This window comes from Patella vulgata, chromosome 5 (genome assembly GCF_932274485.2).
Source record: "Patella vulgata chromosome 5, xgPatVulg1.2, whole genome shotgun sequence".
Lineage (NCBI taxonomy): Eukaryota > Metazoa > Mollusca > Gastropoda > Patellidae > Patella > Patella vulgata.
In genome coordinates this window covers 70,802,470-70,827,935 of record NC_065883.2, presented here as the reverse complement: position 1 = coordinate 70,827,935, position 25,466 = coordinate 70,802,470, and the positions used below count along the sequence as shown (strand labels likewise).

At 38.5% G+C, this 25,466-nt stretch overlaps 1 protein-coding gene and 1 long non-coding RNA gene across 2 annotated transcripts in view; one reads left to right on the top strand and one right to left on the bottom strand.

The window, feature by feature from the left end:
- LOC126820614 (uncharacterized) overlaps positions 1–25,466 on the bottom strand; it is a 74,187-nt gene that overhangs the window by 28,935 nt on the left and 19,786 nt on the right. The gene's annotated exons all lie outside the window — the stretch shown is intronic.
- LOC126820643 (uncharacterized) lies at positions 10,668–12,229 on the top strand. The gene is made up of 3 exons (XR_007680047.2): positions 10,668–10,728; positions 11,337–11,510; positions 12,116–12,229. It is a non-coding gene; the product is annotated as an uncharacterized LOC126820643 (long non-coding RNA).

Below are 25,466 nucleotides of genomic sequence, written 5' to 3'. Positions count from 1 at the left end.
CCGGTTTTCATCCACTATAATCGACAGTTTGATTTTTGCACGAATTGATACGAATTTGTGTTTGATAAAATATATTTCAAGGATACACAATCTCTAGTTAAAATGATGGAAGAACAAATTATCAAACTCCTCAGCAAAAATCCAGAAAGAAGAACGAACCTTGATGTGAAATCTGTTTCTCATTGGTTGAGAAGACGCAGTAGTGCATTATATAACTTGTCTTCCGGTGAGTTTTACGATGGCGCAGGAGCCGCGGTGGATCAATGGGTAAAAAGTTGGCTCGCTAAGCTGGAGGTCCCGTGTTCGATCCCGGTGTTGGTCAAGAACGTATATCTGGATTTTCTGGCGTTGTTCCTACTTGTCTGTGGTGCAGGACAAACGGGGCCATGCAAGAGACAACGTACAGTCGTTCAGATGACATGAAAAACCGGGGTCCCGCGTACAGATTAGCTTGCACGTAAAAAAACCCTTGAGAGTTGGCAATAGCCCCAGCTGACCGGGCAAAATACTCCTCGTAGCAAACAGTATAGCGTATGCCCGTCTTTACTACCTCAGTCGGAGTAGGACGTTAAACCTCATTTCATTACTAAGGTGCACCGTTGCCAGGCGATTCTTTGTGTGTGTGTGTGGGGGGGGGGGGGGTATTTGATATAATTGAAATAAAATTGTCCCAAAAAATTTACAAACTTAAAAAAGTCTTGTTCTTTACCCCGTCAGACCGGGGTGCCTTTACTGTGCTGCTACGCCGACGGGAAATGGCCCCAGAGCGCGTCAAGATCGCCATAAGCGTGGTGGAAACGCCAGATATCGCGCTGTGGTCTCGATGGTTGCAAATGATCGCCGAGTCACAGCGTTTGTTTTACAACGCCAAGGTTCTGCGATCTGCCCTGGAAAGATGTGAAAACGCAAATTTTTTTTCGAGTTTGTAATATTTTGGGACATTTTCGTACGTTGTGTTCATGTTTGCCGGCGACCTTGTGCATTTTCTGGTCGCCGTACGGTCTGGCCGGGGCATAAAAACTTTCAAGGTTAGATCGCAAAGCCGTGGCGTTTGTTTTGAACATGCTTAAAACAAACGCGGTGACTAGGCGAACATTCACGACCATGGAGACCTCAGCACGATATCTCGCGTTTCCACCACGCGCTTATGGCGATCTTGACGCGCTCTGGGGCCATTTTCCGTCGCCGTAGTGTGGCAGTAAGGACGCCACCTCAGTCTGATGGGGTATTAGGGAGCGAGAATTGAGGTTTAAAGTCCACTCGACACAAACTAAGTCATTTCGGGACTCTTTTGCAGTGGGAGGAAACTCGAGGACTCGGAGAAAACCCACGAGGTTGCACAGGCGAATCTACTCCTTGTCACGTACAACCTGGGATTCGAAACCACTCAAGCTGACTCAATGACAGACCTTATGATACAGCGTGCACGTGCTAAACATTCGGCCACCCCCCCCACCCAGTAATTAAGGAGTTCTTGGCTATTTATAAATGACACGACATATCCCGAAGAATAAAGCAGAGTTTCATTTACAAGATTAAAATTCGAAATCTTGAACATGCTTGAAAAAAATTAATTCCATAAAAAATGTATCTTACAGATGTTCTACATGACATCATCAAAAACTGTGGATATAAACAGGCTAAGATTGACGACGTCATAATAAAACAGGGAGATCAGGGTGAATGGTAGGTATCTGAATCTGAAAGTCAGTGTAACCAGGGTTACTGTTTACACAAGCAAAACCAAATATGTAACAGACACTAGGGATCACGTGGCTAAGCGGGTAAGACGCTGGCACGCTTGCCTTGAGGTCGGGTGTTATGTCCCTTCATCCAGATTTTCCAGCGTGGTTTCCCCTTGTCAGTGATGCAGGACGGAGGGCCTGACAAGGACAGCTGTCTAGTCGTTCGGCCGGGACTAAAAAAACTGAGGTCCCGTGTACACATTGGCGTGCACGTAAAAGATCCCTTGGCAGTTGGAATTCGATATAAGAGTAGGCCGTAGTGCCGCTGCCCGGGCAAAAATTCCCTCATAGCACACTGCATGACGTATGCCCGTCTTCATTAGCCCACTTACAGTAGGACGTTAAACCCTATTTCATTTCATTTCATTTCTAGAATTTATTTATATCTCGGTACAATATGTGAAACATTAATTGCTAAATGTTTAGATCAGCGTGGATGCGACAGCTATAGTATATATATATTTTTTTGTTACCAAATTTAGCTGAAATATGACAACTAAAATGTCATGGTGGTAGCTTTCGAACAGCCATGCCGGTGAGTGTTATGACAGAAGAGAGCCACGGTGGCTAAGTCAGTAAGACACTGGCTCGCTAGCCTGGCGGTCGTTGGTTCTCTCCCGGTGTAAGTTCATCGGGATTTCAGTGGTGCAGGAAAGAGGGCCTGTCTAGTCGTTTGGGTGGAAAGAAAAACCGACGCCCCGTCTTCACATTGACGTGCACGTAAAAGACCCCTTGGCAGTTGGAATTCGATATAATAGTAGGCCGTAGCCCTTCTGTCTGGGCAAAATTTCCCTCATAGCACACTGTATGGCGTATGTCCGTCTTCATTAGCCCAGTCGGAGCTGAACAGTACGACATTAACCCTATTTCATTTGCCATGACAGAACTTCATTCATTGCACACTGAATTGTGTACACCCAATTTCATTACCTCAGTCGGAGCCGAACAGTACGACGTTAAACCCCATTTCATTTCCTTCTGTCATGACAGAGCTTCACTCATAGTACACTGAATTGCTTACACCCAATTTCATTAGCCCGGTCGGGGAAGAAAAGTAGGACGTTAGGGGAAGTATTTTCCGCCAACTTTCTATACAAATTAATACCATGTTCGGTTGCGGGAGATAGCGATCCGCTTGCACACAGCTCGGTGATATATCACCGGTACAGTTCAAAAGATACGCGGGCATTCGAACATCAATTTGCACCTTGTTTGAATGAATGAATGAATGAAATATGGTTTTATGGCACGTCAGCTCCAACCGGGCTATATTGCGCCAAACATATGGTGAATCTGAGACAAATTAAAACAATATCACATAAATGAATTTATATATGTAAATAAAAACAAATATCACAGAAAATATATTAATTAAAAATAAATATAACAAATCTTTTACATATATAAATATTTAAAACGATATACATGATTAAATATATACAATTAAAATTGATTATAAAAGTTTGTCTCTTTTAAAAATGTTAGCACTTTGTCATATAGCTCCGGTTGAGCAAATAGCTGACGTACTGACTGGCAACGGTAATATTTAGATCTAATGTTCTCGAGATGTTTGCACTCAATCAAGATGTGTTTCACTGTCAAAGGAACATGACAGTGAACACATTCCGGTTGAGGCTCTCGCTTCAAAATGAAAATATGAGTTAAAAAAGTATGACCAATGCGAGAGCGACACAAAACAACTTCATCCCTCCTGTTGGTTCTATAGGAGTTGGGCCAATCTCCTAGGAGAGGCTTAATGTGATGAAGTTTATTTGTGCCTGCAAAATCCCAAGACCGTTGCCAGCGGTCATAAATAAAATGATTTATACACGAATTAAAATCTTTATATGGTATTAAAAAGGGTGATTGGGAAAGATCTAAAGCAGCTTTGGCAGCAAAATCTGCTTGATCATTCCCCCTTATATCTACGTGACTGGGGAGCCAGCAAAAGACGACGTCTTTACTGTTGAACTCGTATGATAATAGCAGATGATAAACATCTGCTACTAATGGGTGTTCAAGCTGTTTGTTGTTAATTGCTTGAAGCGAGGACAGAGAATCAGTAAAGATGATATACTTTAAAGATGAAGAGGATTGTATGAATTCCAAGGCCTGAAGAATGGCCTGGAGCTCAGCTGTAAATATTGAAGCAGCAGGTGGAAGACACACAGAAATGGTCTCAGATGGTGTCACGGTAGCCGAGGCTACCCGATCACCATCTTTAGAACCATCTGTGTAAATAGGAGCATAATCACCATACTTAGACCTTAACTCTCTAAAGAGAGATTGGAACACCGTAGAGCTAGTATCTCTCTTTTTATGTTGAGTTAGATCGAAATCGATCTTTGGGGGAGATATAGCCCACGGTGGAGTCCTAAAGACAGGGGTATTCGCAATACTGTCAAGGCTGATACCAGCCTCAGACAAAAGGGGTTGTATGCGAATACCGAATGATGGAATAACATTAGTCTTCACCAGATACAAATGCTCATAAAGAGGTCTAAATATGGTGTTAAATGAAATGTGATTCGGAAGTGATGCTATTTTCGTAGCATACTGCAGGGCCAGTTTATCACGTCTGTTGTGCAATGAGGGCTCATGCGCCTCGACGTATAAACTGTCCACTGGAGATGTACGAAATGCTCCTAAACTGATTCTAAGTCCCTGGTTGTGTATGGTGTCGAGCTCTTTGAGATAAGACTCGCGGGCAGACCCATACACAATACACCCATAATCGAGTTTTGATCTTATTAAAGCTCGATATAATCGGAGCAAGACCTTACGGTCTGCTCCCCAGTCAGTATTTGATAAGACTCTCAATATGTTGAGGGCTTTCAGACATTTCTTTTTTAGGCTTTTAATGTGGGGGATAAATGATAATTTCTTATCAAATATCAGCCCCAGAAATTTGGTTTCATCCACAACTGGAAGGCGGTTGCCATCCAAATAAAGTTCTGGATCTGGATGCAAACCTCGTTTCTGACAGAAATGCATGCAGACAGTCTTGGATTTCGAAAAACGAAATCCATTTTCGGTTGCCCATTGTTGAAGTGAATTCAAACAAAGCTGCAACTTACGTTCGATTATCCGCATGTCTGTAGAACCATAGCACATCTGAAAGTCATCAACATAAAGAGCGCCGTTTGTACCTGGTTTAAGGCACGCTGGGATAGTATTAATTTTAATTGCAAACAATGTTGGAGATAAAATACTTCCCTGTGGAACTCCCATTTCCTGAGGAAATGGGTCAGAGAATATTGATCCCAGTCGTACCTTAAATGACCTATCTTCCAGGAAATTTTTAATGAAGATAGGTAAGCGACCTCGTAGGCCGAGGTTATGGAGGTCGCGCATGATACCGTGTTTCCACGTTGTATCATATGCTTTCTCCAGATCAAAAAATATTGCAACTAAATGTTGCTTCTGGATGAAAGCATCCCTGACGAACGTTTCAAATCGAACGAGATGATCAAGAGTGCTCCTTTGGGACCTAAATCCACATTGGAGGTCAGTAATGAGGTTGTTGGACTCTAGGTACCAAACAAGCCTTCGATTGATCAATCTCTCCATGGTTTTGCAAATACAGCTAGTTAAAGCGATCGGACGATAGTTGGTAGGATTCGTATGATCTTTACCGGGTGCACCTTGTTTGAATTCACTCGAGCAACCGAGGACTGTTTACACCCAGATGTAGACTTTGTGACTATTTTATATAAAAGTTTCTACGAGCTTAAGCCAGGATATACCCATGTGTTTTCTTTGTACACGTTAATGGATATTGTAACATGCTTAAGGGTGAATCTGTCGATTGGACAATAACACCCCTCCTCTGTTTTAGTAATTTCCTTTAAAATGCTCGAATAGCATGTTAAAATGTCGATAAACACTCCCTGTTTCGCATTCAGAGGGGTTTTATTGTCCAATAGACATGTCCTGAGATTTTACATTAGAACCCGCGATGCTAACGCGTCTTGGGTCCTAATGATCTCAGGACATGTCTATTAGATAATAAACCCCCTCTAAATGCGAAACAGGAAGTGTTTATGTCCTAAACTGTGTTATATTTTTTATCTCAGTTTTTATATTTTGCTGACTGGTCGAGCTTCAGTTTATGTTACCGCCAGTCGGTTAGACGATTTCTCACTAGATGGCGTGTATAGTTATGCTGCTAACAGTGCCATGCAGCGGTGGAAAGGCAGAGCTAAGGTTGAGAGATTGGATAGAAGCAAATTTGGTCGATTTATCATGTACTTTGGTAAGTCAAAATATAGTTTCTTGCGAGGAACTAATTAAAAAGGCACTATGTAAGATTAGGTAAAGAGCTGACAGTTCTCGCTATAATAGTTAAAATAGATAATCAAAAGGGAATATGTTGAAATTACTTCACTCTGAATCGAGTTATCACCGTTATAAGAACATCGTAGCCTCAATTATCATTGCTACGATAATAAACAAGGTCTGGATTTTTCATATTTACGTTAAATCACTAACCGCGAATCGTATTTAAATATGTTGGAAAAAATAATTTAATAATTTTGAACTACAGTTCCGGGCGTTAATTCCTCGTTATTAATCATATAAGATCAATTCCTCTGTATTAATGATACAAGGTCTGCAGTCACGAGGAACATTTTTAGTCCATTGGATGCTTTTTTTTAGAAAATGGTAAAAGCTTTGGGGAGCTAGCTCTGATAACTACGTTAAATCACTAACCGCAAATCGTATCTAAATATGTTTGAAAAAATAATTTAATAATTTTGAACTAACTACAGTTCCGGGCGTTAATTCCTCGTTATTAATGATATAAGATCAATTCCTCTGTATTAATGATGCAAGGTCTGCAGTCACGAGGAACATTTATAGTCCATTGGATGCTTTTTTTTTAGAAAATGGTAAAAGCTTTGGGGAGCTAGCTCTGATAACTAAAGACTCCAGAAGAAAGTCTACTATAATAGCGGATGAAGTCTCACATTTAATCGTCCTGTCAAGAGATCTATTTAACAGGTCATTGAAGGTAATGTTTCCATAAATCGCAGCAGTTCATGTTAAGGTATAAGGTTAACTAATATGATCTTCTCAAATAAGAACTTGCATCCAATGTTCTAGTAAGTATAGTCTGTCTCGTACACGACATTCTTGTGAGGTATTGACTATGAAATAGAGGAAGGTCATGCTTTCAGTCTCAGTGTAGATTGTTTTTCTGCTTTGGAATGTTGGACACCTTCATGTATCATGCGATATTGAACAGAATAGAATTTAGCCGTCCTAATGTATTAGTAATCTAAACGGAACAATGTGTTATATTAGCACAAATTGTTACCCCTGTGATGCTAACACCATATGGGGGCCCAATGGCCGCTCGCGTCTCCAACTTTTTTCTTCTTTTATTATGGAATTGTGGACTAATCGCCGTTCTCGTACTCCGTCTCTTATTGTGGTGCAGGACGGAAGGCATGACAATGACAACTGTCTTTTAGTCGTTCGGGTGGGACGAAAAAACGATGTCCCATATACACATTGGCGAGCACGTTAAATATATCTTAGCAGTAGGAATTCGATGTGCCATGACCGCTACTTGACGAAGCCACGGGCTGTTCTAGATAAAGTCGAAAGTTTTGATTCACTTTCTACAGGACGATCAGGAAGCTGCATTTAGAGAAAGAAGCAAATTCATCGACAACCATCCATGGTTCAAGGATTGGAATCCCAGGTTACGTCGTATATTGGAGATGTCGCTAGAAAAGATGGCGTTTAATTATGGTGAACCAATGCTTACACAGGGTGATAGAATATCGGGAATGATGTTTATACTCAGGTATAGAATAGGTTTTGTTTTACTATGATATCCGTTAGGAAGCATTTGGACAAATCAGATGGCTAATATACTAGGTTAATATGGACACACGCACGGAGTCTGTCGATTGGGAGATTGAAATTCGAGACTTCATTTATTATGGTGACAAAAGAAGCTTACTTGGTAATCGAGACTTTCAAACATTCATAACCTTGCTCAGAATAAAGTAATTTCTGCAACCCTTTATCGAAATCTTACAAAATGCATCATTAATTTGTATTCGGAAAATTCCGACTACTCTTTTTCGAATTTCCAATTTCAGTTTCTACCCGGGACATCGGTTTGCCGTGCCATCGAGAACTTTGATACAGTTTTTGGTCATTATTCTCACGGAAGGCATCAAGTAAATTCATGTTTTGTAAGGCGTTAACACGAAATGTCTTTAATTAAAATGATGTAAATGTTTACCAAGGTTTATAAAATATATTATCGTAATTTATTTCATAAAGTGGTGAAGCTAAAATAGTTGTCAACACAAATAACCATGCCACTCAGTTCTCCCGGTACTTGATGAACCATACAGAGCAAAACAGGTTAGCATAGTTTAGTGTAAAGTATTAACAGACCTATTGTCTCACCAATGAATGCATGGATACATGAAATCGAGTTTCATGACAAATCAGCTGCACCTGAGTATATTGCGCCAAATAAATTGTTAAATATGAGACGTGAAATGAAATGGGGTTTAACGGTTAATGTTCTGCTCCGAACTGGGCTAATGAAGACGGGCATACAGTATGCTATGAGGGGAATTTTGACCGGACAGCGGCACTATGGCCTACTCTAATATCGAATTCCAACTGTCAAGGTATATTTTACGTACACGCCTATGTGTACACGTGACCTCGGTTTTCTGTCCCATCCGAATGACTAGATAGCTGTCCTTATCAAGCCCTCCGTCCTGCATCACTGACAAGGGTGAACCCAATCTGTTTCACAGAGAATTACGAGTCTAGAGTAATTTCTCTGTCAAAGATGACTGCCTTAACACGTGCCGTCACAGCACGCGGCGTCAATCATTGGCTGAATTGCGCGTGCATTGTTTACATAAGACATTACTGCTTCGGGTGGAATGCTGCCTTTTAGTCATTTTAATACCCATTTACACTAAATAGAAAATAATGTTTACCTACAAATACGTCAAACGCCTTTATTTATTTTTCCAATACATACAAAAAGTTAATATTTCTGGCCCATTAAGTCGCATCGATGTCATCCTTATCAGTGATTGTAGAGGCCTAGCGAAAAATTCACTGCTGATCAGTGTGGGTTGAACCACCCCGGAAAATCTGGATGAACTTTCTCGGCCAATGCAGGGATCGAACACCCGACCTCCGGGCTAGCGAGTTACCCACTTAGCCACCGTGGCCCCGCGTTAATTATGACACAGGTTAGATCACCAATGAATATAATATGGGGCAGTAGGCAATGTAGTGGCATTTACCTAATTTGGAATGTTCGTATATGTGGCATACTTACAATATAATAATGAAATACAAAAACTTTCCAGCATCATCCAGGCTAATGCAGATGGACATTCTCTATGCAGTGTACTATGATATAAATATTGCCCTACGTCGAACCTTTATTTAGATTTCAAATTGCTCATAGGTACGCCACTGATGTACATCAGAACTCGGGTTTTCGTCCAAATTGGACACCTGACACCTTCCTTGCGAGGCCTAATATTGAGTTATTACATTTTTCGGCATCACTGCTACTTTTTAAACTGAAAACGGGTCAATGACATTGTGTACTATTTTATGCATGTATAGTTATCTAGTGACTCAACTGATTTTATTTATATATTTGGTAGCGTTGCCGATAGTGATAATATCATATTGAAGAATCGTGCATCATCACCAATACGACGTGATAAATCAACGCTAGAGCTTTGTTTAGTTGATTATGGACAAGTTATAGGTAGGTAATACGGGAATGAATGAGATGTGGTATACTGGGTACGCCACTAAACGTCAGCACCAACCGGTTTGTGTACATGGCTTGGGCCATATGAAGCATGTTTGCTTTTTCCAGTATACGGATTGTGTGCCTAGAACCAAGAAAGTCCCTATTCGGGTACACCTAGAAGCAAGAAAGGCCTTATATGAAATAAACATCCAGTTCTTTTTCCGATTGTTGTTTTGTTCGTGCTACACGAAGGGCGCAATATAGCCCGGTTGGAGCTGACGTGCCATAAAACCCTATTTCATTCATTCAAAATAACCAACAGTGTATATTTATTTCATCTTTCTAGGTGACATAGAGTTAACCTTTGGACTGGAACGAAACACAGCATCAGTGATCTCCATGGCAACAACAAATGTCTTACTACTAAACCGCAAATATTGTGATAGGCTGATCCTGAAGAAAAATCCCGGAACATTAGATGTAATAAGTCAGACTGTGTTCCAGAAACTTTATGTGCGTAGAGACATTTGTGGTAACAGAATACCATTATATCACGAACTTTATCAACAACTCTATATAAGGCTATCACGTGATACACATTTTAAGCCTGACAGCGTTTCAAAAAGTGAACAAACTGGTAACGGTACAAACACGAAAGAACGTCGCTTGATTCGATTGTTCCTGAATAACCAGTCCCCTTTGATACCGCCTTATTTGAAGGACTCGGTAAATATTAAGGCCTGGTCAATCTGGAAAAATCAGCTGATACTGCGGGAATGTAAACGAAATACAACGAAAGTCAATGACAAGCCGATTTTTAAACGTTCAGCAAGAAGTACATCTTATCTCAAAAATAACATTTTTGCTCAGCAGAGGCTTCTATGTCGACCAATAACTGCCACTGGCACTATCAAAGATGGCGAGGGTAACAAATTCTCCCAAACAAAACCGAACAGTGACAGCCATCGACCAAAGACTGCTAATGTGGTGGTTGTCTTTGACAACAGTAGTAACCTTGGTAACCGTGTATATAAGCCGACGCGACCGGATTCTGCTGACGTGGATTACAAGAAGGTCGTTTCTGTGTTTAATCAGTTGGATTATTTACAAGAAATAAAAGAGGAAAAAAGATCCAGACAAATGGCGAATTTAGTGGCGAAAGAAAATCTTCAGTCTCAAATTCAGCAAGTCGGAATTATTTGTGGAAATGATGACGAGGTAAATATAGATTTAACTTCTATATGGTATCTGTTTCGTTGTATGCGAATATATAACAAATGGCACTGTACTTCAATATGCACTATGTAATAAATATATTGAAAATTTTGTTCAAATTAATTTATATTGGGCGAAATTATGACTGCTCGAAGATGTAGCGTAGATCGCTTATCGTGGCAACGGTATGTCTCCACCGAGACTAAGGAGATTTCGTAAATACAGTTTGTTATAAGGGGTGTTAAATGAGCTAAACCTCTAACTTTTCCAATAAAATTCGAAATCAAAATTCAATATTGGTCCATTTCAATCAATGTTGATATCTTGCCGTGAACATACGGGATTCTTATATCCAATATTTAACTTGTAGTTGATACCACGCCACTTGACTCAATAACTGACCCTGTGATCTAACGCACACGTGTTAAGCCATTCTGCCACCCATCAGCCGAGATAAATAGAATGTTCGATCTTATGGTAGGTAGGGGAATTAATTTCTTGATGATATAGTTGAGGTAAAATATTTTCAACCGTGCAGTAAATGTACAATATTTTTGAATATTCCTGTTATGTACTTGATAACGTTGTTAATTCAACCTTATGTTTTACAGCTTTCTGACGTAATTGTTGAGGATGACCACACCGTAGACTCTACTAGCCAGTCATGTGAAGAATATTTATCTAGTCTTGAAATGAAGATGAAAAGGTTTTGCAAAGAAACAATGAAAGAAGACTACAGGCCCCGTACTGTTAGAATACAAAGTTTAAAACGATTTAAGGTCGAGGTAACAAATAGTTTAACCATCCTAGACTATCTATCAATGGACACCCTTCTTCATTCAAATCTATATGCATAGGACATTGTTTTGATATCTATTCCAACTGATTTAGAGACCTGTATGTTTGTAGTAGTCTGAAGGTGGCTGGATGATAACAAATTAATTGTCGACCGATCCCAGAAGCTTTATTCCCAAATCATTGGACGAGGTTCCCTTCTACCCAGTTGTGTTGCCACGATAATCGAAATTAAATGGCACTGTACTTCAACAAGACATTCCAGGGACCAAATTTCAGCCTTGGGGCCAGTTTAGGTTTTTTTTAGGGTTGCGCCTGTGGTAATGACAAGTCTTGTATAGTCGTTCAGATGGGGTAAATAATCACCGTGTCGTGCATGTGGCTGGATATCTAGATCACATCATGCCACTTCCCATTAAGGAAGTACACATACCTAATAAAGTGTGTAAGGTCTTCATAATAATAATTCGTTTGCGCTCCAGGATCGTTATGCAGTGAAAGCGGAAATGGGAAAAACGCATTACGATTATGTATCACGACCATTCTCAATGTCACGTACATGTAATATTAAAGTATGTTTTCTTGTCATTTTCAGCGTTCATCTCAAATACCAAAACTAGGTGGAACAGTTTTAGTTGATACGAGAAGACCATCGCCAGTATATTTTACCAATGCTAATCAAAATATAAGACATTTCATCTTATCAAGGGGAGATAAATAAGAAATAAATAAATCTTATACAGGATGCAGACAACCAAACATTCTCCCATTGACTGATGTTTATTCATGTGTCTCATCAAGGGGAAATAAATAATATTTAAAGTATACATACCATACATAAGGCGTGCGACTACAATTTATTTTGGAATTTAATTGAAATCCTTTACCCCCCCCCCCCACACACACACACACACACACGCCCCACCCCCAGATTTAAACGTCCATTAATACCGTGTTCGAGTGCGCTTTCGACCATAATTTTTTCTCTGTTTTGTTTCAACACCCGCACATGGTTCAATTTTATTTCAATAATTCGCTTGCCCGTAGGGGTCTTTTAGCGGTGGGGGGAAACCGGAGTACCTGGAGAAAACCCACAAGGTTGGACAGGCGATCATACTCCTTGCTACGTACAACCGGGGAATCGAAACCACGCCAGCTGACTCGGCGTGCACATGCTAACCATTCGGCCATTCACCCCCAACCCCCTGCTATAAGAAATACTATAAATAGAGTAGGCTAAATTGCCCCTGTAGCTCACAATATCGCGCATGCCCGTCTTCATTAGCCCCGTTGGGCCATAACAGTAGGACGTTAAATCCCATTTCATTTCATTTCTAAAGGAAAACTCTTCTGTAATCTGAGAAACGCATCCAATTATTTGAAATACTAGTTCTGTGGTTCCGTAAATGAAATGGAATGGGGTTAATGTCCTACTTTTCTGGGGGAACAATGAAGGCGGGTATGCGACATACAGGAGGGAAATGTTACCCGGGCAGCGGCACTACTGTTTACTCCTATTCCGAATCTCAACTAACAAGTTTACGTGAATACCGAGTCTCCCTTTGTTGTCCCTGTATGTGGGAAATCGAGACTGTTTTTTTTTATCGTACCGACTTTAGTAATGCTGATCGAGGCTAGGCCCAAAATTCAATCACAAAAATCTCGGTTTAGAGTGGATCAATTTGACTGAAATTTTCAGCAAATCCCCTTTACATTATCTAATTTTTAACTATTACAGTGCTAACTGCCAGCTCTTTTTCTAACCCCCTGTAATGTATCTGGGAATAGTTTGTGAACTCGGGTCGGGCTATATTGCGCCAGGACAGACTAAAGTGAATCACAAAATATGTCATCAAACGAACAAAATACGTCCGTGTCAGCTACATATGCGATGCCCCAACTAATGAATCTCGGAATTGCACCCGGGGCATTCTAGTTTGAGTCCAGACCACGAGTTCACAAAGCATTCTCAGACTTAAGAATTTACTCAACTTCCAATCATTGTTTATGAGAAATATCTTTGATCCAGAAACACAAAACTTTGCACATGGTTTCTTATTGATGTTTTTGATACATTAAAACAACAAAAAGTTTGATAAAGAGTTACAAGAAGGCAAACAATTTTGAGTATATTCATAACTTAAGTCTGAGAATGATTTGTGAACTCGGGCTACCACCGCGATCGTTAGTAAAGTTGAGTATTAGATAATAATGACAGAACTCAAAATTAGCTCATTTTATGTCTTTTTCCAAGGGAAAAGGAATTTTAACTTAGACCGTGTATACATGGAAGCCACCATTTGGTCCAAGAACGCACGTAAAAGATACAGTTGGGCTAGCCACTTTTGTATCATGACAAACAGTGTACAGTTTTACCGACACCATATTCGTTGACATCATCTTGGCATTCATAATCGTGTAACTGATCGGCCAATCGAATTTCTTTGTGAAAGTAATATCGTCTTCATTGTCATATCTGTAACCTACAATGTAACAAAAACAAACCGACTTTTAAAAATTTACAGATAGCTTTTCTCTAATTTGATTCATGAAATGTTATTTTATGGCACGTCAGCTCCAACCGGGCTATATTGCGCCAGACATATGGTGAATTTAAGGAGACAAATTAACACAATACCACAGACTTGTATTCATATATGTAAATAAAAACAAATATCACAGAAAATATAATTAAAAATAAATATATCAATTCCTTTAGCTCTATATATATATATATATATATATATATATATATATTTAAAACACAATATATGATAAATATATACAATTAAAATTTTGAATAAAAATTTGTTTCTTTTAAAAATGCTAGCAATTAATTTGATTCACTAATATTATGAGGCATACATCTTTCATACAGTTAAACTTAAAGAGGCATTATTTTTGTTTTAAATCTGCCTATTGCAGGTCATTTTTTTGGCTTTAAATCTTATATCAAATATTATTTAAACATGTATTCAAGCCCATAATCAACTCTCTAGACCAATGGAAAGGAAGAAAGAAATATGTTTTAATGACACGTCAGCACCAACCGGGCTACATTGTGCCAAACATATAGAGACACAGACCAATGGTTAATCGATAAAAAACGATCTACGATACATCTTCAGTCATATTTTCGCTCAGAATCAGGAAATTTGAAAGAAAAAGTCAGTATACACACTTTTCTTATATAATTTTGAACTATTATTACAAGAAACGACATCCCTATGTAAATCTTACATAGTGCATCTATAACGTCTCTTGACGCGGCATTAGGTTAAGATTAGATAAAGAGCTGACAGTATAAGTTAAAAACAAGTTAAGATAATAAAAATAGAATATGCTGAAAATTCCAGTCAAATTACCGCACTCTGAGCTTAGATATCGGCGATATAATTATAGTCTAGCCTCCTTGATTGTCATTACTACTGTTGATACGATTATAAGCAAGGTCTCGATTATCCTTTTTCATGGTAACCGTATTGACCACAAAATGTATTTACATCTACTTATGTCGCGGCCATTCGATGACATCGAGAGTTGACTATGATCTTGGTATGTTAATTAATATCCAATAAATAATCTATATAACGTTTCAGACCTAAAGAAAGACCTGCAATAGATGTCTGTATAATCGACACAGCTGCATATACATACGACATTCAATACACACAGAATAGCACGGCGACTCCACTAAATGCTTGTCGCTGACCCAGATTACAAGTGATAGGGAGTACTCGATAGCACATTACGAAATTGAATTTTTTCTCAATCTCCAAAATAGCGACAATCGAGTAGAAGGGCGATTTTGGACTGCCACGAATGCGCTGACTTCATTAGAAAATATATTAACTAACCGACTTCATTACATAAAAATATATATCAATCAACCGACTTCATTATATAGAAAATATATCAACCAACCATTACAGTTGAAACATATTCGTTGTGTTTAATTACGTCGCGATTCTAATAACACCACCTCAGTTGACTGGACTGGCAGAGCTGTGACAGGACTGAACTCAGCGTCACTCGACTGAAATTCCGTCAATTGTGAATGTTCTGGTCTGACAATCGAGCATCCGCTTAGTATCTACAGCAGCAAACGAGATGGATCACTCAGAATACTCCAGTAGTATATTGTGGGCTACTTTTCTTGCTTGCGTTTAAATTAAATAATTCGTTTTATATGAAATGAAGGGACTTGGCACGTCAACGTAACACATAATATTAGCGATATATGGAGTCCTTGGATCTAATTGTGGATTTTGTAGCGAGTCAGCACCGTTTAATATTGTGCCTCACCATGATCATCTATAACATCAGTGAAACTCCGCGAAAATCCCAAACAGTTAAAGTGGGCAATCCTTGGGAAATGACGAATAATAAGCATACCAACCAGAAATGTCACCCGCATAACCGTTGGTGGCCATAAACATGGTAGCATTCTGTGTTTTACATGCATTAACATGTAAAGTGAATGTCAAATCACTATCGTTGTTAACAAGACGTTCTGCAATTCCAGCAAATGTTGTGACTTCGCTGCCTTCAGCTGGACGGGATCTAATGGTGATTCCGCTTAAATAACAATCAAAACAATTCATGTGCAAAATAATATCCCAGGTTTAATACAAAGATATTAGCTACCATAAACTACTTTAAAGAGTACCTGTGCAAGATTTAGAGAACGAATTGATCATGTTTGTTATGGTTCGAAGATAGACAACGAAAAATATTGTAAACATTTCAGTCCAATTACATTATTCTGCGCGAAGTTATTAATGGCTACTTTTAACGGTTTCAGACATGGTCAAGTGTGTATTAATTTTCATCCAAATAAGACTTTTAATGCACAAAAACAGAAATCTGTGCATAGGTGTATTTAACGGCAGTATCCACGAGTGACATAATGCAAGTTTCGACCTGGTCGGCAATATGGTGGGCACTGCCTAATCCACTCAATAACAAAGCCCCCGATGGCCCAGAGATTGTGTTGTGGGCGTGTGAATAAATGTCTAAAATTAATAATATTTTATAGAACATTTGTCAAATTTAGCTCTCGCCTAATGCATAATAATGCATTATGTAAGAGCTATATCTGCCTATTATAGGTCCTTCTTTGGGCTTCCAATGATACATACATTATTAATTAGACATTCATTGATTCATAACGGCTCTCTAGATCCGGATGGTCACGATTTCAAATTTATGGATAATTATAATCCCTTCAAAATACGGCTGGTATACTAATATTCATTAAAAAAACACGAGATCGGACAGGTGATCATACTCCTTGTCACGTGCAACTTTGGCATTGCAATCCCCTCCACTTTAACTCAATGACGTACCTTGAGATCTAAAGCGCACGCTTAAGACCATCCTCCCAATCACATTCCACTGATTGTATATATGTAGCTTACCCGTTGGCTGGACATGTTACAGATCCACTGCCTAGTATAGCACCATCGATTGGATTCCTGTCAATCCAATAGTTGATATTACCAGATCTATAGCTAATTGTTGTTAAAATTAACCTATCGGCTGGGCCTGGAATAAATAAAATGGGGTTTAACATCCTACCTTTATTATAGAGGAGGGGGGGGGCTGGATGACCGGATGGTTAGAGGTTGTGCGTTGTATCATAAGGTCTGTCATTGAGTCAACTGGAGTGATTTCGATTCCCCGGTAGTACGTGACAAGGAGTAGGGTCGCCTGTCCAACCTCGTGGGATTTCTCCGGGTCCTCCCACTGCTAAAGACCCCTACGCACAAGCGAATTATTGAAATAAAATTAAAACCATAAGTTAGTCCAGAAATGACCTAGTTTGTGTCGAGTGGACGTTAAACCCCATTTTTTTCTCTCAAGTTGAAATAATGGTGGATTTGGATAAATCGTGCTACCCGTTGTAATGTTCAAAAGTTTGATTTTAATTGCATACTTCGAGATATATATATTATTGATTATTGATGTAAAATCGAACCATATGGTAGTCCCGAAATGACCCCATTTCTCACTCCCTCTTCCCTACCTTTATGATCCAACGCGACTAATACCTCCATTTTCTACGGAAGTTCAATTGCGAACAATGGGGGGGGGGGGTATTTTTTTTTTTTTCGATTTCCTATTTGTATTTTTAATTTTGAAAAATAATTTCTAATTTCTATTTTAAATTTTAAATCGAATTTCAATTTTGTAAATCAATTTTTAATTTTGTAAATCAAATTTTAATTTTAAACTTTTAATTGTATATATCTTGATCATGTTTCATGTCGTGTAGTTCGTCTGAAATGAAAATTGACAATGATTATTGAGAATTTTTGTAACATTTTACTATATGAAATTGAATATATATGTATCGACACTGAAGCAACCCTACAGTATCAAACATCAGTACCACTGATAGATACGGGGGTTGGATGGCTGAATGGTTAGCGTGCGCGCGCTGTGTCATAAAGTCTGTCATTGAGTCGACTGGCGTGGTTTCGAATCCCCGGTTGTACGTGACAAGGAGTAGGGTCGTCTGTCCAAACTCGTGGGTTTTCTCCGGGTCCTCCGGTTTTCTCCCACTGCTAAAGACCCCTACGCGCAAGCGAATTATTGAAATAAAATTAAACCATATGTTAGTCCCGAAATGACCTAGTTTGTGTCGAGTGGACGTTAAACTCCATTTTCTCTCTCTCTCTCTACCACTGATAGATAACATTATGTAAAATGATTTTTTTTAAAAAAGTACTTGGTCTTTGCACTTTAGGAGAAAACCTATCCTTGAAAGAGTATTGTCAGTTTGTCAAGAATGTCAACAGTAAAGAGTCTGGTTTGGTTACAAGTATTCTACCCGAGAAAAGAAAGCAGAGGAAACAGGAATTGCTAAACACATTAAGAAATGACAATGATCAAAAGAGTACCAACCATCTAGGCCCACTAAAAAGAAAGTCAGCCCGTAGACCGAAGAAGAGGGTGAGATGCGTGCAGCTTGATTTGGAGCGAAAATCAGAATATTGTAAAGAACCAGAGGATATAAAGGGTACACCTAAGCCTAAGCTAATAACGTGCATATTTCGTCATAGCTGTAATATTAGCCAGCCCTTGCGGAATGTGTCGTTAAAATTAACTCTGAAACACCCAGAATGCATAGCGTTGCCATGCAACGCATATTAGCATACCGGTCGCATTTTAAAGAATGACTTTCAATTTCGGGGTAAGATGAACAGACGACAGTTAGGCAGGTGATCCCATGCCTTGTCAGCGTGAAATAACACCACGGCACTTAAATCCAGAAAGGATAAAAAAAAGAAAACGGAAAATACCATTAAGGTGTAGCCTGGTTCCGTTCACATTCGAGGTCCTTCTTGACGTGATCTCCCAGTTCATTTCTTCTGTATAATTAAAAGTTATATCCTTCATAGTGTCACCGAAGGAATACGTCGGTAGTGATTTCGGTAACTGTGATGAACACTGTGTTATGTTGATGGTAAATGACAAGACCGCGCCATTGAAGATATATTCTGGTACGTCAGTTAAGGGAATAATCTCACCTACTGTTGCTGCTCTAAAACAAATGAAGAAAATCAATCGACTTAATTACATCGCTATACTAAACTTCAGCTGCCAGTCTACAGTTCGCGCGGCTTGAGAACAGGTCCTAAGATAGTTGACAGACATTTTGGGTCCTAAATCGACAACATCAAATCTATATATATATTTGAGACTGTTGTTTGTCTGTCTGTTCGGGGTTGGCGGCTACACTAGGTCTGACCCGAGTCTGAAATTTGGGGTATAGGGGTAGCTCGGACCGAGGAGTAACAAAGGCCAGGTGGCGTTAGTCTACCACTTCCGGTTTCGGAGTTATGACCACGAGCGTAGTCTGTCTGTTCGGGGTTGGCGGCTACACTAGGTCTGCCCCGAGTCTGAAATTTGGGGTATAGCGGTAGCTCGGACCGGTGAGTAACATAGGCCAGGTGGCGTTAGTCTACCACTTCCGGTTTCGGAGTTATGACCCCCGAGCGAAGCCGGTCTGTTCGGGGTTGGCGGCTACACTAGGTCTGCCCCGAGTCTGAAATTTGGGGTATAGGGTAGCTCGGACTGGGGAGTAGCATAGGCCAGGTGGCGTTAGTCTACCACTTCCGGTTTTGAACTTATGACCCCCGAGCGAAGCCGGGTATCCTGCTAGTACTTCATAAATATAAACAATTATAACTCGAACAGGTTGCATCACTCTCCAAAAGCTTTAATCAACTTTGTGCCTCGAATTCCCTGTATAAAGCTTTACTGGGTGCGAGGTCGGCTCGCGAACCTGACTGGATTTTGTTGCGCTATATAAATCAATACATTATCATTATAATCGTAAGTAGCCCCCGGTGGTTGTCAGGCAAGATATGCCCACATTTTGCAAGAGATGGACAGAGAACAGGAAGTTACGGTCCAATATACACGAATATGGTAAGGAACCCAGATATTTTAAGTTTCATAAATAAGGCCTTTTAGAAGTCCACAACCTGGCGTTACATATTCTTACACTAATTGCGTACAAGTAGAAGCCATTGTGTCCGGCAATTTCGGTCCGTTTTTCACGAAATTCGAACTCAACTTACATAGCTTAATTCAATATGGCGGTGTATTCAACTAGCGTTGTGTGGAATGTCTTTGTAATACAAAAGGACTATGTTACACATAATCTTATCATTTAATACTAGTTTTACTTCACGTTCTCTTGACAAATCTAATTCGCAGTCGAAAACAACTATTCGTCATGATCTGATTAGCATTATTTATAAGTTAAATATAGTTACTGATAAAGAATTCATTCATTCCGTGTACTGTAATCGGTGATATATTCAGTGGAAATAAAAAATAATTGACTAACAATCGTTTCAATACTAATCCCCGATGAAATTGCCCGCAGTTGATATGAAAGGATCGGGCATTCTTTTGATTACAACGCACTTCGTTGTCAGCATTTGTTAACATCTGGTGATGGTTTCGCCCACCACATGACATGTGCTGTGTTTTGATGAACTCACTTGAAAATACAGACAAATTAAATGGACTTTTCAATAGAGAGAACTTCACCTGTTACCACTGTTTGTCGTGTATTTTGTACACGAGGAGCAGTCCATTTGCTGATTACACTATTTTGCTTGAATACACTATTTTGCCTATAACGTTTTTTAGGACTTAGAATTCTGTCTTATGGTTTGGATTGTTCCCTGTTCGTACTTGGTTTTATTTTATTTGGGATATTTAATTCTTCAAAGGAGAACATTTACGGTGATTTCAAACACATAGGCAAGTTTTTAATAACTATAATTAATTACTTTGTTCGTAATTGAAGAAATCCGTTTGAAATTTATGACGGGTGAAACCGTAGTATTACATACAATACATACACAACCCTGGCAGCCCACTACGCTGACATTACTGTCTTGAATTGAAATGAAATGAAACCACGACCTCCAGGCCAGTTTAACCCACCATGACTCCCTACTAACTTGATATTATCTCTATTGGAATTCGAATCACCACTATTAGAAACAGATTGAATATAATCGTGTTGCTGTTTGTTAAATGCAAAAAATACAGTCGAAAAACTAACATAAAAATCACACAAAGTAGCATTTCATTCATCTTGATAGGTGGTAGGTAAACAGGTGTAATGATCCGTAATCTAAATGATAGTTTTATCTACTGACAAGTCCCCACAAAAAAATAATTTTAAAGGGGCAATTTACCAAGTGACTTCAGTCGATATGAAACAACAGAATACAGAATAAGAATGGACTTAACGAAAATGATGGCCCCATTTTCTTTATAAATTGGATTTTGAAGGTTCCCGAAATTGTACTTTCTGTATTTGAAGACGTAATCAAACACCGATTGTTCAGAATTTCCAACAATATACTGCACTTCTGTGTGGAGAATCAAGACTTCTGTTTATTATCGTAGCAATGGTAACTGAAATTAAGATTATCTTGCCAAACTTCAAACATGTCAATATGACGCCATTCAGTTGACGGACAAATAAAGAACTGAAAAGCGACATTCAGATGACAGACAAATGAGGGACTGACAATCGACACATCATTTATTACCGTGACAATGGTACTTGGTAATCGAGGATATGAACTATGACAGACAAATGAAGTACTGAAAACCGTGACTTCATTTATTATGGGAGACGCTAATTGTACGCGAGTTGGGGAGGTTCGTAAATTTCCGTAGTTCAAAATGCCCGCTTTATATAAATGAGCATTTTGGGGGAATACTAAACCTTACCCAAAGCATTTTAAGTGGGGTAAAAGGTAAATTGGATCCAAGTTAAGTCTTCTAAAAACAGTTGGGGTTAGTATTCCCCAAAATACTCATTTATACCCCAAATTACTCATTTATATACTAAACAGCAAAAAAAAAAGCGTCAGTACAATTTCAAAATAAGAGAGGCACTTTAATCAAACCGTCCTAGAAAAAAACTTACTAAATGGATCAAAGCAATTTTCGTAAACAATATGTTGAAAGTATATGTAATTAAAATGATAAAATGTAACTTTCTTCATAATATTTTTGTTAGGTGTCTTGAATGTGGCTCTCGATAAACCAACAAATCTAAGTTCGGTCGCTTAGGACGGTGATTCCTCTAGAGCGGTAGATGGCAATACTAATCCTATTCATGAACAGGGGAGTTGCGCGCACTCTGATGCCCAACAGGAAAATGAATGTGTGTTGATCTAGAGGAGAGTTTTGCTATCAGTAGCATACAGATATTTAACAGAAAAAGTATGTAAAAATAAACATTGTCTAACGACCCATCAGACAGCCCATTCATCGACCCACATATTCAAGTTGGTATATCAGTGAAATGAAATTCGATCGTTTGTCTGTTACCGCTCGTTACTTCAGTCAGTTATATAGAAGGACAACTCATGTTTGTCATATTTGACGTCACTTCCCGTTTCTTCACGTGCTTGTTACAAGTCTCCCGTAGCAATGATATCTGTGTTAAAATTATATTTGGGATGTATTTAACGAGCTCTATCACATAGTTTATAATGACTGACACTAATATTGTCCTTTAACTATCCACGTTAATTTGTATTGTATTTTCTATTGTAGCATGAACAAGCAACATTCTTTACAAGATGTTTTAACAATAAATAATACATGGTAATGAGAGAAAGAGTTTCTTTTTGACATTTTGTTCACAATAGTACTAGTAGTGATTTGGATAAAACTGATAAATGTTGGAAGATTCGACCATGGTTAAATATGGTTAGAAAACAATGCTTAAAAGTTCAACCAGAAGAATTTAATTCCATTGATGAAATGATGATTCCTTTTAAGGGGCGATATAGTCCTATCAGACAGTATGTAAGAAATAAGCCCCATCCATGGGGACTAAAAGTTTGGGCACGATCTACACACACAGGTATACTCTGTGATTTTGATATTTATCAAGGTGGTGGTGGAGGTAGCCGTACATCAAAACTTGGGAGTTGGTGGAGATGTGATACTGAAATTAGCCAACACATTGCAGCATCATGAAAATTATAAAATTATAGCCGACAACTGTTTTCGTCAGTAAACCTGGTTTCACAATTGGCTGAAAAAGGTATCCAGTATTTAGGAACAATTAGACAAAACAGAATGTCAGGATGCACCCTTGTTAGTGACAAGGATTTGACAAGACTTGGAAGGGGATCTTTTGGAAAATAATGAAATTATTATGATTGTTAAATGGTACGATAACAAACCGGTGACACTTATAACTTCATTTTGCCATATGGAGCCAGTTGACAATGCCAAAAGATGGAGCAAAAAAGATAAGCCATATATTGCTGTTAATAAGACCAAATGTCATTAAGACTTACAATGAACATATGGGGGGAATTGATCTGATTGACTCCTGTATTGCTAGGTGTAAACATCACATGCGATCAAGACGATGGTATATCTACCTCTTTTGGCATATGATTGCCCTGGCCGTTGCCAATAGCTGGATGGTATACCGAAGAGACTGTAATATATTAGGCATCAGAAGACCACTAAAACAACGTCAATTTCAAGCACAAATTGCATCAAGTCTTGTCCTTGTCAAGTCATTTCTGCAAGATTTGGTCGAACCAAAACAAAGTCAACCAGCCCGTTCTATTCCACCTAAAGATGTGCGTTGTGATCAGTTTAACCACTGGCCAGTTAAATCAACCAAAAGAGGCCGATGTAAAGTTTGCATCTTTAATGCTACAGATACACAGTGTTAAAAGTGTCAAGTCAGACTGTGTTTTACCGGAGATAGAAACTGTTTCAAGAAATTCCATGCGTGAATTTGTCAAGTCAGGCTGTGTTTTACTGAAGATAGAAACTGTTTCAAGAAATTCCACGAGTGAATTTTGTCAAGTCAGACTGTTTTACTGGGGATAGAAACTGTTTCAAGAAATTCCATGTGTGATTTTGTCAAGTCAAACTGTGTTTTACTGGAGATAGAAACTGCTTGTTTTTTTCAAGTGAATTTGTCAAGTCAGACTGTTTTACTGAAGATAGAAACTTTCAAGAAATTCCATGAGTGAATTTTGTCAAGTCAGACTGTGTTTTACTGGGGATAGAAACTATTTCAAGAAATTCCATGTGTGAATTTGTCAAGTCAAACTGTAAATTGTTTCAAGAAATTTAAAGTTGACAGTGTTAAAATTTTTCAGTTTTATTTTTATTCATGTTGTTGTATCCAAGTATTTTAGGTTATAAAAAAATGAATATTGAAGTATTTAAGGTCATAAAGACTGACTATCGAAGTATGTTAGATTATAAAGAATGAATATCGAAAATGAGTTAGAATGAAAATGGAAGTAATTTAGATTATAAAGAATGAATATCGAAAATGAGTTAGAATTTTAAAGAATGAAAATGGAAGTAATTTAGATTATAAAGAATGAATATTGAAAAGAGTTAGAATTATAAAGAATGAAAATGGAAGTAATTTAGATTATAAAGAATGAATATTGAAGTAATTTAGATTATAAAGAATGAACGTATTACCTTGTTAGGTGCATTTGCATGCTGCTGTTTTGTACTGTGATAAGTTTCTACAGGAATGGTAACTTTCTGTGATATTGTTATTGAGCCAAATATCTGTTTGTTAGTTTACAATATTATTATTTATGCATGGTTATATAAGAGTATTATTGATTATAATACACTGTATTATGTTACATTGTATGTCATTTTGTACTGTGATAAATTTTGGTGATTTTGAAAATTGTTGTATATAAAATATGTTACAAAGAATTGATTTCTTATTTTAAACTTTGCAATTATGGTTTGAGCCAATTGTTGTGTCTATGTCACAAACACCCAAAATGTTACCTATTCATTTACTCTTTGGGAGCGTCTGTGGCTCAGTGATTGACGCAGACTTGCTAACCAGAAAAGTTCCTGAGGATGTTCCAACGTAGTTGCCCTATGTCAGAGGTGCAGGATGGAGCGCCTGGCAAGGAACAGCATCTGGTTGTTTGGATAGGGCCCAAGCAGAGGGCCCCTGTAAATGTAGGCGTACATATAAAACAACCCTTGACAGTTGGAATTCGAAAGAAGCGTAGGTCGTAGCGCCGCTGTATAGGCAAAATGCCTTCAAAGCACCCTGCATGTCCAGCGTATCTCCATTAGCCTGGTTGGTTCAGAAAATAGGGACGTTAAAACACCAATTTATTTCACTGAATATGATTTTAGCCATATTCAGTGGAAAATATGTAGCTTTATGGATTCCAATACAGGTATTGGTTTTCTTTCACCATTTCAACAATGGGGAATCGCAACTGAAAATTCACCAGTAAAACAATACCAGTAATTCAAATCCATAAAGTTAAATATTTTCAATTAGGCAACCTGTCCTGAAGATTGTCCTGAGTTATAAATTGACATTGCACTTTCAGAATAATATGATTATGTTCTTAAATTGCAGC